Here is a 19,345-nt window from a genome sequence, read left to right as displayed (position 1 = left end):
TGAAAATGGTATTATGGAGATCAGCGAATAATTGTGTGCACATTTTACACGGTTACAGCCATTTTCTCCATTGATACTTGACATCTGTACCATAATCTGTACCATAAGTTTAGAACTCATTTTTTCCCAAAAGAAGTTATCATTAAAGGATGATGTCAACTGCATGACCAACACATACAGGTCTTTAGCACTCCATGGTTTCATAAACAGAAATATCCATTTATTTACATATCTATCTGTATACACCTCTATGTTTTTCTTAATCCCTTTCCCCAGCTTGCCCTCCCTGAATTCAAGATGTGGTAAGTCACCATGCTGTTTTGGTATTTAGCTTATTGAGCCTTTTCCTGCCTCTTGCTGCTTTTACAATGAATAAGAACTTTGTCAAATTAAGACAGCCTGCATACTGTAATAAATACCAATTTACAATGTTTTTGCCATTAAAAACATAGAGAAACTGTCAATATATAGGAAAAATACCTTTCAAAAAACTATTAACCTTTATAATGTATTTCTGAGTGGCTTATTCTCATTGAGTAGCTTATTCCCCTCCCATCCAAATAATGGCCCTCCCTGTGTTGAACTGAAGATTAATAAGAGGCTTAAACAACACATTCAGTGTCACAGGAGCATGACGGGCTTTGCAGTAATATTCAGGCTCTTACAAGTTCCCGTGAATGCTCCTCCCAGAGGTTTAACTCATTCCTGTGACGTGTTGGAGCGTAGCCCATTGTGGATTGCACCACCAGCCCTGAACGGGGTTTTGTGAGGAGTCAGCTCCCATCCTGGGGTACCTGAGAGCATCACGGAACACTCACCCGTGACTCACAGCAAGCGAGAGTCTCTGCCAGCCTCTCCAGCTGCGTAGGGCCAGGGCTGTAGGCCAGAGTTGTTCAAGCAGCCACAACCCACTTCCTTTCACTGAAAGCACTCCTCCAGCAGACATGGGAAAGGCCTACATTTTAGCCATGGAGATCGTGCCCTTGGCTGGTGACTGAACACAAGCTGTCTCATATAAGTGTGCGCTTCATCACTTTAGTGAAGCATTTTTTTTGGAGGCAGCTGCATACTGTGTGTCCTGTGAACTGCTGTGACTGACCACGTACAGGCAATATTGGAACACAGCATTCAACCTCAAAAAGGGAGCTGTGGAGAGCAACTGAACAACTGAAACATCCTGTCCTCTGAGGATAACAAAGACTACTTAAAGGAGACATTTGTTGTTAACAATCCTGTACTCCACAGAAAATGCAAAGCTCTCATTCCAGTGTCCCTGGACTGAATCAAGTGGAAAGCACAGCCGTAAGAGGGGCACCCACCCTATGCACCAGGCAGGTACCAGCACCACAAAAACACAGCTAACAGCACAGGAGGGGACCGAGGATACAGGACACGGAATAAATACCAAATGGCTCTCAGGAATTGTAAAGGGAATAAGAGAAGGAACAAATGGCACATTGACATGTTGTGTCTACATTTGTAATGTCTGGTTGGTTTGTTGTTTTGTTTGGTTGTTTTGTTGGTTAGTTGTTTGTTTTTTTTTTGTCTAGACTACTACAGTTTCAAGTTTCATTACAAAAATCAAGGTTACTGAAGCTGAATTCTCAGCAGACTGTGGAATCAGAGTTCCTATTAGGGGAATGCTTTGGGAAGGGAGATTTGAAGCCAGTGAGAAACCTTTGTTTTTAAGACAAAGCTCTAGCAATCAGGAGGTGGCAGGGGATGAGGTGCCTGCACACTAAGCCCTGAACCTGACTTCAAAAAGCATGTCCTACACACTGCCCTGGCAAACCACACTACGGACACAGTATTCCAAGTGTGGTCCAGAGGACTTTTTATCTGTTACGGCCACAGGAAGAAACTCATCACAAGATTGTTATATACACCCATGAATTTCCTCAGAAATCTGGTTAGCCTCTTCTAACATCACTTAAGAAGAGGCTGTGCAGCTTACTTCTCAGTTCCTAAAGCATTAGGAAATACTGGGAAAGAAAAGCCTTCTCTGCACTGCATGGAGAACATCTCCAATCTGGCCGAGATGACCTCCCTACAGTCATCAGTCTTGTGAAATGGATCCTTGCACAAGACCTAGCAAAATGAGGAAGAGAACTGATGATGAAGAGGAGAATGGAGCTGAACAGCATATCCCTTCAGCATCAGGTGTGTCTGAAGTGAAGAATTTGTGGTCATCACAGAAAAGGGATTAGTGATTCCTCAAACTTAGATTATATTGTGAAGAATCCTTGAAATGGTAACATTGCTCTGTGACATTCACTCCAGTTCTTTACCCTTTGTTATGCAGAAGTAGTATGGGGGGTTTCCTGCTTTCAGTTTTTCTTCCAAGAGCTCTGATGAAAGCTGTACAAGTACGTCACTGGTAGTCTGGGACTCTACGCAAACAAATGTACATACTCCTTTCAGTAGCCACTCCTCTATTCAACACCCCCCTTGGAATCAAGGCAAGGGATTCTCTCCTGTCCTTTCCTCCAAAACAGTAAAAATGACATCATGAAAACATCACCACAAAGGAGCAAAAGGAAAAACACGCTGACTCCATCCTATTCTGATCTGCAATCTTCTGTGGCAGGAGTAATCCTCCTTTCAAAGGTAAAACAGAGACAACAGCTACCACCAGATATTCTGTGATTCCATCTACCTCAGCAAAGCAGATCTATGCACTCCAGTGAAAGGAACAAAATCGTTTGGAACACCTTGAACCACCAGTCTCCTCTTGCACAGAAGAGAACAGGGAGAACAAAGACTCCCCCTTTTGACACCAGTGAGCTCCTGCAACAGTTCTCTGAATTTAGAAAATGACGACCTTATATTCTGGCAGTCACTTACCTGAAAAAAAGCTATATTTTAGTGTATACCTCATTCTAGCTACAGGTAGGAAAAGAGTAAACCAGCAGCTGCTGGAGACCGAGTCCTACATGCTAACAAATTCAATCTAGACAAACAAAAGCTGATGCTGAAACAAGAGAAAAACAATCAAAACAACTAGAAATGGTAAACAGCACAACTACACTGATGCTTGCATTCTTTCCCCTGTTCCCCTCACACCCAATGTTTTTTAGTTCTTTGCAGATGGATTCCCAACTCCCTTTTTTCCCTGCCAGCAGCCTCTGTCCCAACACAAGCCCCTCAGACAACTCTAGAAGCACCAACATTGCTTGCACTGTTATCAAACAGCAGCAGTGAATTAAACCACGCACTAGTCAGTCTGGAACCAAACATGAGCAGTTCAAGCAGACAACTCTACTGCTTTCACACCTATCCCATTACTGATGGTGTCTCCTTTCAAACAGTGAGATGCAGCCTCCTATCTCAAAACAAGCAGCACATTCTGGAGACAAAGGAATAAGTAACTGAATCCTCCTTTCTCAGTTGAGCAGCAATCCCAGTAGACAAAAGAGGAATTATAGAATAGCATATAGCCAAATTTTTGAATGACTGATAAAACCTTATCAAAATTGGAAATCAGACAAAATGAGGGGGAAAGTCTTCTTTACTATTTCTATGCCTAGGGATCATAAGAAATCACAACTGGACTCACCTCCTGCCACAAAACTACTCAAGAGAATGACTTCTCAGTAATACAACCATATTTCCAGCCTTCATGGTTGCAAGCTGAGCCTAGAACTATTAACAATCTGCAGATCATTTCTTGTATGAGTCCAGAGAAATTACTCAGATCTGTAAACTGCCCTGTTAATCTCAAAGCAGAGAGCTACTGAGTCCACGTGGTGCAAACTCTGGCCTTTCTCCACATACAGCATAAAGATGAAATTTTTACTAACTAATTTCATCACTTGGTCAGAGTCAGGAACTACGTTATTTCCCCCACTCTACAACTGCTCCCACTTGCAAGCTCATCCCTCTGAGGGTGACTAACCTGCAATTACCAATTACTGCCAATAATTACAACAGTTGAAAACATACAGAATTGAAACTTTATGTATGGATTTTTAACTTATTTTCACTATTCTGATGCGAAGGCTGTTAGAAGACAACACTGCTTAAAAGAAAAGAAAAATTATTAGCCTTACTTACTACAGTTACTTTCTGGGTACTTCATACCCACATTCTCACATCTACCTTGGAAATGGAAAATAAGCCTCAGTTTCTGATGAATTAACATCACTCTTTCTATCTGCATACATGGTTACCAATATTCTTTGGCTCCTCACAGTTTTGGATCACAGTTGAAAACAGAATTTCAAGAGAGCAGCAAGTATCTGCTTTGGCCTAATGGCTTATTTTCCATAACAAATTTCATATAAACAGTTACTGGGTTTTCTCCATTTACTTTTTGTAGTCAAAATGTTATTGCTGGCCAACATAACATTATTAAGAATACTGTGTTTTATAAATCTTGCCATGACTTTCCTGTTATCTCCCACCTTCATATCTCATTTATGAAAACAAACAAATCTTTTAGTTCATTTCAAAGACAAACTCTAAAGGCAACCAGCAAAAAATCTGTAGTTGAAAGAAGTATCCTGGAACTGTACTGAGAAAGCAAACTGCAGCTAGTGCTTTAAACTCACAACGTATATGCTAAGACCCTAGTTAAAACCCGTGAAAAAGGTCCTTGTATGTTAAAGAAAAACATTTCCCCAACAGAAAGTAACTAGCTATTGACTACCTTTCATAATCTCACTGTGCCAAAAACATCCATAACTAATAGACCTGTACTTTCTTTATACAATTAAATTACTTAGATTAAGGAGGGAAAAAAACCAACAAACCATCAGCACCACAGTGTAAATAAATATACTAAAGCATGTGTTAAAATACCATTAATATACAAAAGGAAGTGTTTAGAATCCTGTAAAACCAGGGGAAAAGCCCGTCTGGCTCCCCTATCTAAAATTTGCTTAAAAGTATGCAAACAGAAAGACCTGGGGCAGGTGGAGCAGGCACAGAACAACTTAGTTTTCTAATTTTCTTGGTAAGGCAAGACATCATACACTGTATTACCAAAAGGCAGGCAGATACAGGGCCAGTCAAATGACATACAACAGCGTTAACCTCCCCTGCCTGGACACGTAGAACAGTCTCCCTTCCTGCTTTCATTCGTACTTTGTACATGCATTTGTAACATTTGAGGAGACGACTTTGGTCATTTTGCCACTTTGAAAGGAAGCTTGGGTCCGATCATCAGAGGAGGGTTTTAAGGGCCCAATAAAAGGTACAGTGGTTATTCTAATAATAATCTAGTATACAATCTTATGTGTGCCAATAATGTCATTTGTATTGAAGGAACTCCAAGCACCTCTATCATTAAAAGATAGTGCAATTGCAGCAGCCAAAGATGTCAGAATCTACATTCTATGACAGTGGCAGTAATTTCAGAGCCGAGTGCCAAAGCACAATTAATCACAGTTCACATGGTATTTTGAGAGTAACACAGGAAAATAGCTTGTCATAGAAAAACCACATGATCAATTAAGAATGCCATCAAGCCCCCCCCATAAGCATAACCTTCTAGTAGCATGAATACCACAGCACTTATACATGCATATTAACTGCCAAGATACAGGTGTCATATATAAGGACAGAAGATCAGAACTGTTAATAACAGAACATATGGAAAACTGCATAAATTCTTCCCCAAGAAAAACTCATCTGAGATTATGCACATCTAAAGGAAACACAAATTACTGCACATTCAGCAAACAGCAGAGCTGCATTTCTACCTGACCACATTTTAGAGGGAAGAGGAAACACAGCAAAGACAGACAGCAGGCTGTCTATATACTACATACACATGACCAGGCTTATAAAAAAAAATCATCTGCAATTCCTTCACCTGCAAATCAAGTCAAACACTTTATTCTGCTAGGATTGCACCAGTCTTGACTAATCATACTGCTGCTGGCTGCAGCTACCTTCACCAGCAAACCTGACGACACTTAGTGGAGGTTCATACAATTCTGTCTAGGTGATGCCTGAAGTCACCATGCTACAAACACGTTCTGATGCAATCTCAAACCTGTAGCTGCTGCTTTTCCACAGGACACAGAAGCTAGTACCTTACTAGGAGGTAGGAAAACATCCACAAAGCCTTAAGTACTTAATAAATAAATGCACACAGTGATTCTATTTTAGTTTTACGTTATTTCCACTTTGACAAAGTACTAAAACACTTCTCTGACTTAATTCCCTCACATTTGTCAATAAATTGCCCCAAATATTTCTCATTCTCCCCATATGAATTGATTGCACCATGAGCCTTAGAAGATGACTGTGCACAAACACCTATTGCTCTACTTGCCAATAAAGGATCAATAGCGAACTCTTTACCAGCTCTCAAACTACCTTGTAAATGTTTCTTACCCCAAAAGTAAAACAGTATCTATTAGGTCTGTCCTAAGCAATCTACAGAAGGAGACACACTGCACGCCGGAGGTGCTTCCCAGTCTTCAGGATTAAAACGACTGGCATCTTGCCTCAAACTTCAGTAAGGATCTGATCCTGGCAAGCTTGTAGCAGCTGATTACAGAGGCACCGAGACCTCTTTGCGTACACTATAATCATGTACAATCCATTGCTAACAAGATTCCTGAAAGGGAATGTGTTTTGGTACGCCTTCAAACTAGCCTTTCCGTAAGCTACAAAGATATACCCAGGCTTTTCTGTAGTACTTTAGATAATCATGATATGAAAAAGAAGCTGGCTTTAAATTTAAAAGCAATTAAAAAATTGTATTAATAATTTAGAATAATTAAAGTACTAGGAGTACAAAAAGCATTGTCATTTAGAATAGTAAAAGTACTATAAGCAAAACCACACTTGGAGAAATAGAAATACTGGAACGAAAACCAACAGGCTTTCGTTTGGTAACAGAGCCTCAGCAGAACACTGGTTAGAACAAATACAGCCTATTCCAGCAAATACACCAAAATGCATAGGGACATTGTTCTCTAAAAAGCCAGTTATACTCCTAAATGCAAAATTAATATTAACAGTTTCTATGTAGCACATAAATGGATTTCGTTTGTTTTCATATTAATATATGGCTTTATTACTACACTTTCAAAATAGCTAAATTCATCAACCAACAATAATGAGCTCTATTCAGCTCATTGCAGGATTCAGCTGAAGGTTTCAGTGACTCCGAAGGCATCCATTCAGTCAGTCCTACAAATCAGTACTTTATTCCTACTGTGACGGTACTAATATAGTTTGTAGCAATTCAGTATACATACTTAAAATCCCAAAGTCCTTCAATGAAATATGTAAGAATTTTTCAGAGCCATCTGAAACTACAGCCATGAACAGAAATATAATTCTGCATCATTTATTAAAAGAAATTAGGTACTTACCCGATGTCTTAGACTCAAAATTGATGAGAAATTTTAAATTAAAATACTCAGTCAAGAGTTTTTCAGAATGATGCATTATATGTAAGAATAGGTTTTTTCCTAAATAGTTTGTACAAAAATTGAATATTGAAAGGTTTCATGTAAATTTCTAACATTTGCTTAACTAATGGACCAAGTCTTTTCCATAAAGCAATCACAATGGAACACAAAAGCAGCTAATAAGAGACCAAAAAGCGTAATAATTTTTTCTACCCATGACTGGTGTAGACCCTATGACAGTCAGTAGACAGAAAATAAATACTATATTATTAATTGTGTTAATAATTCACCTATCTGTAAATAAGAAGTCAGACTTACTTGGGGTTAGATGAGGTCAGCCATGTTTCTCTAGTAAAATATTAATTACTGCTAAAGGATATTATTTTCAAACAAAGTCCCATTCCCTAATCAATGGTAGACTATTTTGATTGCTTACAAAGTCAGCCTAATCAATATTTTTCTGAAACTGTTTTGGTTCCTAAAGACTTTACATAGCCCTAAATTTGCAGTTCTTAGCATTGATTCACTTTCTAGTATTAAAGAAATTCTATGTAACAATGCTTTAAACATGCAACACACAAAATAAGATAGAATATCTTAAAGAATTACCAATAATTACTGTTGAAGTAACCTCAAGCTTTGCTGCAAGGAAGAGCAGATAAGATAGGGGAAAAAAACCCAAACATAAACCCAAGTTTCGCTGTATGTCCGTTCTCCATTTATGTGAATATTCCATAGAGCAGAGGGTAGAAAAGCAGAAAGGTTGTAAAACCACAGATACAACAAAGTGGTTGTTTCTCAATACCTGACGAATTTCAAAAAATTCAACAGTTTCAGTGTTGTTCATCATTTAAGACTGACATCATCCTAACAGGACACACATTGTGAAGAGAAACACAAACATAGTCGCTTTAAGTTTTTGCTTTTTCTTTTAAGAAGTCATTGAAAGTGTATTTGTGTTTTCTAGCCCTTGACTCAACTTCCTGATTTGGCCAGCAGCTGGAAGGATGTTAATCCGGGGGTACGAGAAAGGAAGTGGTAAAACAATATGCTCCCAGCCCTGGTCTCTGCATCCTCACAGAGAGAACGGATTTTTGAACCCACGGCAGACAATTGGATGTGGCATGTAAAATAAAAACTGTATGTTTTATTTTTTCTTTTTTCAATAAGAGAAAAAAAAACTGCTCAGCAGATGAAACAAACGTGTGCCTTCAGCAGCTTTCTCCTCTATCCTTATCTCCCATCAATACTCCCTCTCAATTCCAATGAGCCTGTGGTTACTGCCTAATCACATCTTAATTGTTCTCATCGGGGTGGCACGACCTGCGGCCAACCAACATTTCCGTTCCTCCTGTCCAGCTGGAGCACATGCAGAGCCACCAAATCTGAGAAGGGCTTCAGAAACACTGATGAAATCCATGTCAACATAAATGCTGCAATGTGAAGTTCAGAAGGTAACACGTGTTCCCGTAACATGCACCTGAAAGGAACTGGCATGTACTTCAGCGGACTGCTGCTATGACAGTGAAGCCAGAAATAGGACATAGTGATTTTACTACTTAAAGGGTTTGTTTTTCAGAAAGTAAGAATGATAGTCACTTTGCCAAAAACTGAAGTTACCAGAAATTTTAGGACACTGAAGCTATAAAAATACAGTTTCTACCCCAGGTAGCCTCCTCATGCAGGTTAAGTACCTGAAGCTAGCAGGCTGCTCCTGAACTTCATTCCCATATTCAGTTTTCTGCTTAGAAGTTAGGATAAATTTTAAAAGTAAACATACTAGATGTACATCAAACCATTGCTAGAACAACTTTAGTATAGAAGTTTGCTGTGGAAATTTGACTTTTCATGGTCCTCAGGAAACTGCCATATATGAAAAACAGATTGCTCATGATACATGTATCATGCAGAGCACATTTATAATGCTTTAGCACCTATGACAAAGAAAAAAAAGACAACCTTTTGCTCCAAGCACTTGATTTAGTCTGTTTTAGTGTAACTGAAAGCCTGCAACATCTCCCAGCAGAAGTAGTTTCTGTTAATGGTAGCTAACTACCAAGACCTCATTTCAATATCTTTTTCAAATGCAGAGCCCTGAGAGCACAGAATGACAGAAGGAAATCACAATATATAATAAGACAGAAGTGATCGATACACTTCAAGTACAGACAATGCATAATAGTAATAAACAACAGCACTTCATTCTCACATACATCCCCCTGCTCAGTTCACAAGAGCTTAGTGTAAACTATAACACAGATTTTTGTGTAATGGTAGGGGGAGCATGAGTGTGTGTTCACACCCTAGAGGAGAGAGCTTGCGGATCTAACTGAAATTGGTGGGGGTTTAAGCCAAAGTACCAAAAAGGGGAGGTAGCAGCACTGTCTCTTTCAGCATCAATGAGAGATTGGTTACATTCAGTGTGAAACCACATCCGTAACAGATTGAGTTGAAAGGAAGTTAGGTTTTTGTTTTGTTTTTAACCTGTTCACAAAGCAGGCGCACTTTAAAAATCACTGCCATAGCACTACTGACCAATCCTGGGCTGCCAAAGTGATTTTTGTTGGGGTTTTTTTTTCAGGCTCTGTCAAAAACACATAAAGGAGACAACTTTTTCCTCCCAACAGCCTAACCAGCAACACAAGCAACACATTCACCCCATGAGGTGAAGAAACTATCCTTTTTTCAATTTAATTCCCTTGTTATCCCAAACATTGTTATGGATGGCAATAAATAAATATTGGGTATTTATCCCAAATATTTATATCGTTTTCCACGACACAAGGGCTCAAAGGACTAAAGTTTTCCTCTGTGCCTCCTCCCCAATCCACATTGTCAATTTGCTTGTGTTGCTAGATTCAAAAAGATCCCCTGCCATCACTTATTCTGCTTATTCAAAACCGTGAAGGATCATACCCCACGATAAGACCTGCTGCTACTGCTGTAAAGAGTGAAGCACTACAAGAAATACCAGAAATCAAGAGAATACTGTTTCATGGGTGCCAGTTCAGTGGTAGACCGAGAACCTAAAATACCACAAAGCAATCATGACATGACAAAAATGCTCTGTGGAGTCACTCCACAGAAAAGGAGATCTTAGAACCAACAGCTGCCTTGTTTACATGCTGATAACCAAAATTCAGGTGGAGCTGAAGTATATGGTTTCTTAGTACCATCAAATAACTTTCCTTCAGATTCTCAGTACTTTGCAAAATGCAGAACTTTTACCCTAAACTAGCAAAATGCAGTCTTCGGCCCTGACTGAAACATTTTGACTTCATTCAGACATTAATTTCACCTGAAGTTCCTAAGTCTCAGCTGCAGGAGAACAGACTATTCACACAAGGCCACATGTACCCAAACAGTAGTGTGTGAATTACTGAAATACTCCATGCTGCTACACATTTAAGGTGGATATCGAGACTTCATACAGCATATCACAGGATTCACGATGAAGCCCAGAAGAAGCTGCTGGAATTCTGGGAAAGAACAAGAAACTCATAAAACTCTAATTACGCCTTCCATAACTCATCTTACTCAAGTCAGCATGAAGAGAGCAGTGCTTCAGTACTGCACAGCTGACAAGTCATTAATGCACAGAAGCAGCAGTGGAGATTTAACAGTGGGTGGCTTTCAAAATTAGCTGCCAAGTGGATTTGACAGGTGTAAAGCCCAGCTGCTCCTCCCCACCATCACAAGAAAAACACCAAGCAGTTGCTTGTGGATGGAAGTCTTCTGGCACAGCTCTCCTCGTTCTGGATAGCCACTGTTCTGACAGAGGACAAGTACCATGCTGACATCCTTCCCTCACTGTAGAGCCTCTCAACAGGTATAGGTCAGAAGACTTTTTTTTTTTTTTTTTAATGTTTTTAACATACAGAGAAAAAGATTATATTTGTATGTATATCTCTATACACACACACATCTATAAACACATACCTGCGCATATATACACATATATAAAATGAACATATTTATAACCTAAAATCATAATTTATATCAACAGCAGACAGACTGTAAGCGACCAGACTGATGGAGATGCCTGCAGTGCCTTTTGTGTAGTTCTTCCAAAGCCCAAGCTCTGGAAGTTGAATTTCCAAAATACTGTGTTGGTTATTAACCAACTGCGTCCACATGCCTATATTCTGCTCACCGCTATCTCCGAAGTTGAGCTGATTCTTCGAGTTCATTGAAGAAATTCAGACAATCTAGAGAGCTACAAAACAATTTGGTTTTTCTTCAGCACAAATTAAAAACTTGTTCTCATAAATGCTATGTAAAAAAAAAAATCATTAGGACTTCCTAGTCAATTCTAGAGGACCCAGCATAGCTCTTTGCTGTTATGAAGGTGTGGAGTAGGTCAACACTGAAGCCGGAAGCGTGAATACAGTTCAGCTATACCTACACTAACTTCAATCTAGTTGACCAGGGTATCAACAGGAGTACACCCATATACTGAACCAATATAGGTTTCAGCACCAGTTATAAAATCAATATGCAAACAGTTATCCCTCACTGATCTCCCTGCAACTGCGGCTGCTCTGCTTCAACTGCCTAGCTTGAACCTGAGACCTTGAAAAGCTTTACATCTATCTTTTACAGAAACCCATACAAATTATTATCAGTATTTCACTGCTTTGTCTTTTGAACAGGTGCAAGTGACAGAGACTCAATTGGGAGTACTGCTTAGTGCTGCAGCTGAAGAATGCTAAACAATATCTAGTTATTTTATTTGCATAATCCTTGGTGAACAAGTAGTGCTTTACCAGCTGGAAAGAACCTGAAGTACAGAGACCTCCAGGATGCTGTGACATACTAAAGCAGCTTTCTCTAGAGGAGCTGCCAAAATGGCAACTCTCAGACCCGTATGATCAAAACGACCTGCACTTACTGTTATTTTAAGGCTAAAGTCTAGAAAATACTCTATTTTGTTTGGAATTGTAGCACTCCTGCAAATGAATTTGGCATGAAAAACAATTCTTAGCATAGCACTTAACTACAAAAAATATTTTACGTATTTTATATGTGGAAGCATGCTTTTACAAAACTAAATCCTTTCAAACAAAAAGGGTCTCCTTTGCTTTTTGCTTAGAAGTGCAAGTTTAATAAGATAGTAAAAAAAAAGGAAAAAAAAAAAGAAAAAATTAAGTACAAGCTTGCCCTTAGCCAACACCTTGTGACAAAAAACTACTTTGGAACAAACAATGCAGTAGTGTAAAGTGCACAGATAGTACCAGAGCCACATACAAGTCAGCACTGCAGGGAGGCTTTCCACTCTGTCACTCATTTCCAGAGTGGGAAGCTACAGGACAACACCCATATTTCACAATGGAGCATCTGGGGAGGCAGATTTCAGTTTAATGCTGCTCGTTTGGGGCATGTCCTGGGAAGGTAATGGCCTCTGGTTAGAATGCTGTGTGCAGAGCAGTGACTCCCAGTAAGCAGTAGTTTGAAAAAAAAGCAAGTGCCAAAGTACACAGGCAGGAGGGATGCGGTACTGCTTGAGACGTTTATGTTCTGTGGGAATATTACAGTAACGTACTCTCCAGCAAAGTAATCTTTGAACCATCTCCAAGTGCTGTTTCTGCATGTTACTGTCTTTCACAATGCAGCAAAAATCAGGTCATTTTACGTTCTGCTGAGTCAGTTACTTAAATTTTCTCTTCCCCAAGCTCTAAAGTGTCTTAAATCTTTTCCAAGAAGCTGACAGTTTCCAAGCATTTTCTCTTCTGCTGTGTATATCTCATCTTTACCCGAGATTAGCAAGGTATACAAGCACTAGAACTCTGATGCAGGGAATGGAGAAGCTGAAAAAACCCACTATTAGTTTTTTATTGTTTTCCCTGGAAGCTACAGAACTTCCTCTCCTCAAATTTGAAATATCCTCAAAGATTTTCCTTATTTTTAGGACTCAGGAGACTGAGTCTTCTCTCTGCCTTGCTTTCCATATGCACAGTAATCTTTTGTGAACTTATTTCTTTTTACTGCTAGAGTATTTTGAGTGTCTGCAGAGGATTTAATCACAGCATCTGGCAGCATATACCTCTATTTTTCATTGTGCAAAGGGAGGAGAACAGGCTTCAGTGAAGTAAATGAATATGCAGCGACAACGTTAGCAGTATCTACAGAAACTCCTGACTTTGAAGGGAATCAGTCAGATCCATGGGGCCAACATATAAAAGAGAAACTTACTCAGAAATGCTAAAATTAGACCATCAAGACAAGCAAGAAAACAAATCCTTGAGAGAGTGAAAAAGTGGTAGTGCATCACGGTATAAGCAGGAATGAGCAGGGGACCTGCTCTACTTTCCATCATCATGCCAAAAATAATTTGATTTGTCTCAAGAATCTCTGGAAGCTCTACAGAGCTTGTTGTTCAATCTGTACACTTTCTTCTTTAATTGTGACACAAATGCCAATAAACGGGCACTTTATAAGTATTTGCTTTATAATCCAACACAATCAAGCCAGCTGAAGCAGAATGCAGTCAAGCAAAAGGATTCTGCAACTGACAGCTGGGACAGAGGGGTGGGGGGAAGGCTACATAAGGTCAGAGGAGAAGTCTATCCTCCACGTGTCCATGAACACTTCTACTGTTATGCTTTACCACCAAGTACCCTAACACGCAGTCAGCACATGAACGTATGGACTCATTCACATCTAGCTAGAACAGACACATCCACTACCACCCACAAACCACCTCATCTCGTTCTTCTGCAAGATGACGACCTCATTAGCATGACGGTCAGACTGAAGGCCCACAGCCCCACAGGTGCCACTGGCACTGTCCACTGTAAATCAACTCCAGACTCTCACAGTGGAAAAGAGTTAGTCATTGCCAACAAAGACACACTCTTTGTCCGTGGTTTTGTTATAAGCCTGGCTAAAGCTCTATATTCTTGCAGAGCCCTGGACAGAGTCCCAGGAAAGATTGTTCTCAAGCCACTGGTTTAGCAATGACTTCACTTGTTCCAAGAGAGAGAGACAGGCAAACAGACTCATACTTTTTTTTTTTTTCCTTTACAGGAGGCAGGAGGGACATGGAGTTGTTCCTGCAACTACCCTGCCTTAGGCGACAAGCATATTCAGGATCTCCTCATGAAACATATTTTAGATTTTTATATATATATACACACACACACACATATATATATATATGCACACTCTTCAGAAATATACAATTGCAGGAGAACCAGTTCTTGCACTGAAACTGGGAGTGATACAGTTACTGCAGACCTTTGTATTAGTTGAGACCATAGGGCAAATCTGTTGGGCTGACAAGGCGAGTACTGTAAAGCTAGCAAAGCACTGTCCCCGTATTCAAACCAACAGAGAATTAGTACAGATTCTTCTGATTTATATATGAATTCATAGTGAATTCACAAGCAGCACTGTTTCATTTATAGGTGTAACAACACAGAACACATGCTTTACAAAAGAAACCATACCCAGCAGAACACACAAAACCCCTGACCCATCACCCATGCCTGTATGTAACCTTCCCGTGCACCCAGCTCTGCCCTGCTAGCTAAACACACCATTCTCCAGTCCTGCTTTTCATCATATTAGACTGAGTCAAACTGTTTCCTCCTCTGACATCGACCCTGCACCAGACTGCCAATTTCTTACAAAAGGAAAAGGCCAAAATAAGATCATGCTATTCCTTCCCGTTCTACAATAGCCTCTTCCTTTCTTGTTGCAAGTGCAGAAGTTTCTCATGTGTGCTCCCATTCAATGCATTCACTTTTCCTTATCTCCAGTTCCAATCCTTTTCTTTCCAACCCCCTGTATTCTCCTAGGTCCTTTTCCTGAAAGTACAAACTTGCCATAATCTATCCATCTTAAACTCTTTTAATCTTAATTGCATTTTCAATTACCCTTCATTTTCCTTCCAAGATGACGGAACATGCCCCTTAAAATGCCTGTCTTAAATTTCTTTCTCTCATTTCGATCTGTAGACCTTAAATGATAAATTTTCATTTCAGCACATTAAATTAAGTTTCCAAAACACTCTTCCCAAACAAAATTACTATAAAAGGCACTCAGCCCACACCTTCCTATGCCTTAGACATACAACATTGATACTGTTAATAAAGTGAACTGCTATTTAAGTTTCTAACATGGTGTCCTCTGCTAGTCAGGCTATCCGCTTAAACTTTCCTTCCACTTTATTCTATTATTCTCTAAAATGCCTCTAGAGGCTTCTGTCCTTGGTTCTCTCTTTTTCTCCATCTACACTTTATTTCTAGATATTTTAATGTGCAATTAGAGAGATAGCAATTAAATGCAAACTGACAGCTCACAGAAGCATTCCGTTCTGTCCACATTAAAACCTTGGCTCCAATTCATTCCCCTGCCCCCACACTTACTTCCATCTCTCTTCTTGGCTGCTGAGGGGATACCATCACACACACAAGACTTCAGACTGAACTGTATCACATGCATGATTTTATCACCGGTCTCTAACATCCTAGTACCCAAACTATTTCTACATCAGGGAGATAAATTTACTGCCCCTAAAATACAACTATTCTTATCCACCCACAGATCATAAATTTTAATCCATCATCTCAATTGCTTCAAAGCTGTTTCCTGAGGAATTCGAAAATCAGTTTTGCCTCATTTTTGAGGTACTGGTAATTCTCCTGGCCCATTACTTTGAGCCCATCGCTACCCTCTTTGTAATTTTGTGATATACACACCACCCTTGTTTACCAAACTAAACTGATGCCTTCAATTTCAACACCTTATCTAGGCTACTTTTCTTAATCCCTTGATGTGGAAAGACACACCACTCACTTCCACTACCTACACTCCTTAAGGTTTCAAAACTCATACTTCAAATTTTTCCTATAAAATACCACTTTGGCTGAGAGGTTTTCTTCTGCACTGACATCTGTAAAGCATCTCCATTACTTGAGGTGAACAACAAGCATTGTTACCAAATGCTCTCTTCCCTAATATCTAGGCTACATTTATGCTGACATCATTTATCAACATTGCCATTTCTTTATGCTTCTTGACAGTCTTCTGTTCTATGCTTGTAAATACCCCATGTGCAGGATGACTTCCAGTTACACCAGTCAGCCAAGAAGTTTTGTACTCTTTCCAGAAAATCATCTCACAAGAAGGAAAAATATTTCATTACAGCATGAACAAGCTGAGGCACTACACTTCCCCTCTACTCCACAGACTTGCACAGTGGCCCAGAAACAGGTATCTAGTCAACATCATCAAAGTGACCATGATATGATGAAGCACGTGGCTGCCAGCAGGACTCCAGGCTCATTTACAGTCAACTTTTCACCTCCGGCATGAATAAGGCAGGAAATCTACTACAAGAAAAGATAAACCCATCATGAGAGAAACTCGAGAGAATAATCTACCCCTCCTCTGTTACCAAGTTCCTAAACAAGAAGAAAGAGGCGGTACTTCTCACTTCCCAAATCAGCACCTGACATAAGAGCTAAAATCTTAAAGCGCAGCTCCACTAGGTCAATGGACACTGCGCTTTCAGTAACAGCTACACCTCAGGCATTCAGGCATTTAAAAATAGCAAACATTTGTGACCAACTTGCATTCTAGCAACTGCATCTATAAAGTGGTGGTTACATTGTATCACACAACTGTGTAACAGAAGAAATCAGTAATTGTGAAGTATACAGATAATAGACTGATGACTGCCCATAGAAAGCCCCAGAGGAAATTACAGACCTTGTCTTCTGATCAGGTTTGAATGCCATACAGTCAAGAGTACGTTGATCAAAAAAAAGAACAGAGGGTGATAGCCATGTAAATAAACAAGTACTTTCCATTCACTTCACTGAAGGCAAAGATCCTGTAGAACTACTCCATAAAATAAATATTGCTTTGTTGCATGTGCGCTAGCATCCAAAATACAGTTGTACCAGAAACTTTTATTTTGGTATTTAATATGAAGACAAGATAGTCAAGTACATCAATGATTTTTTTTTTCATTCTAGTTCAACATGCATGGGAAAGATTGAGGCTTTTCCTTTACCTACAGCAAGACTCAACTTTTCTAAAAAGTGTGCATTATCACATCCACACTCAGGTTTTCACATAAAAGTACAGATATTCATATTGCTGTTTGGCAAATCAAAATTTTTTACCACCTTTTCCATTGCTTTCCCATTTTTAGTAAGTCTTGTTTGGACAAAAACCACCCCAAACCTCTACAGAGGTCATCTGCTCCACTACACCAGAGTGGTTCAGATAGCCTGGAAACAAAACCCAAAAGTATAATGGCAATTTGAGCACCCTCCCTGTTCCCCAAGGCCTGGCATGATCACTGCAACTATGGATACAGAGCAGATCTCTGGGAGGTCTCTGTGGAAGGAATGTGCTCTAACGAGAGTTACTATCCTGTATCTGCACTTCCCCTCAAATATGGGTTGTCTAGAATGGATGACTGGAGGGTTTGACTCAGAAAACAATTGCTAGAACATTTGTAGGCAGGCCAAGTACAAATGCTGAGAACTTGTCATCTTTAACATCTGGAAACTGTGACCAAACAAGCTATTTGAGCCCCACTTTGGACTATATGATTTCAATTTTTTAACTGCAGTTGCAGGAGGCAGATCTTTTGCAAACCTTCCTTCTCATGCCTATCCGCTATCTCAAGAACGTAAACATTAAAACAAGGATAAAAAAATTATAAGATGGAGATGAAAGAAAAATAGAAGTTTTTTCTTTTGTTAACTTATTTCTTTTTACTGCTAGACTATTTTGAGTGTCTGCAGAGGATTTAATCACAGCAGTTTGAAAGTCTCTATGGAAAGAAAGGTGCGACTAAAACATTAGTTTTAGTCACATTAGCAAAGACATACTTTTAACTTGAGGACAGGATCAGCAGCCAGACTAGAATACTTTCTAGAATACACCCCTTCTAAACCCAAAAAGGATCTCTACCCTAGAGGGCGAGATAAAAAGCATGTAAAATAGCAAAGTCCTTACATACTAGTTCTAAGTCAGTAACAGATTTTAAAATACCCACCTCAATCAAGGAGAGATGGGTGGCTTCAAAGAGCAAATGACACGGCTCCCTGAAACCAAAAATTCTTGCTTGAGGATATACTAACATAAAACACAAAATTTGCCTGTACAAGCAAATATATGAAACAGCTTGTACATCCAGAAAGTCAGCTTGTTTTACTCAAGCACGTTACCACAAACGTACAAGATAAGTCAAGCAGGAATATTAACTGAAGAGGCAGTAAGTCCATCCCAAACCATCTATTCATCTCTTCCACCACTAAGCTTTCTTGAACAGCCTGCTTCATGACCTTCAGCATGACTGTTCCAACCACAGCTCCAGAAAAATAATCATGCGACAGCATTTCAGAAAGTCCACCAAGTGCTCAGAGAGAGAACATGAAGGGAATATTTAAATGAAACACAGACACAGCTAAAGTCCAGAAGAAAAAAAAAAACCACCATCATCTAAATTCATGACGACTACAAGTTTTTAGAAACCCAAGACTAAACTTACAGATACTAAGCTTAATATCAAATATATCTAAAACTTCCCTTCACCATTTTGACAAATTTGTTGGAGCTCCCTTTCACCTGCCAGTCTATGAGAAATCTTCCCCAACTCCTACAAAGCAAAACCATCCAAAATAGTGGGTTTCTGAAATCTCATATCTATTTGGCTCTTCTGAAGGCTTTGACAGCACTACTAGTTTCTTTGCAGGAAAAAGGAATACATGTTTATTGTTTATTATATTATGTCATCAGACCGTTACTATACATCAGGTCTTTCTAACAGCATGCCCAAAATGGACACAACCTCCTAGCAGTTCTCTTAGCAGCTTTAATGCTTGGACATCAGCCCGGAAAGAATGAGAGTCACAAGTATCATCTCATAAACCAGGCTAAAAATTATCACTTATGTTATTGATCTCTGTTCACTTTTCTCATCTTTCTGAGCTCTGACCTGAATTCTAGCTACA

General features: G+C 39.5%; 1 protein-coding gene across 1 annotated transcript in view; it reads right to left on the bottom strand.

Moving 5' to 3' along the window:
* JMJD1C (jumonji domain containing 1C) overlaps nucleotides 1-19,345 on the bottom strand; it is a 165,333-nt gene that overhangs the window by 91,274 nt on the left and 54,714 nt on the right. The gene's annotated exons all lie outside the window — the stretch shown is intronic.

This window comes from Phalacrocorax aristotelis, chromosome 14 (assembly GCF_949628215.1).
Source record: "Phalacrocorax aristotelis chromosome 14, bGulAri2.1, whole genome shotgun sequence".
In the NCBI taxonomy this organism is placed as follows: domain Eukaryota; kingdom Metazoa; phylum Chordata; class Aves; order Suliformes; family Phalacrocoracidae; genus Phalacrocorax; species Phalacrocorax aristotelis.
The sequence above is the reverse complement of the archived record's forward strand: the minus strand, read 5'-3'. Positions and strand labels throughout refer to the sequence as shown.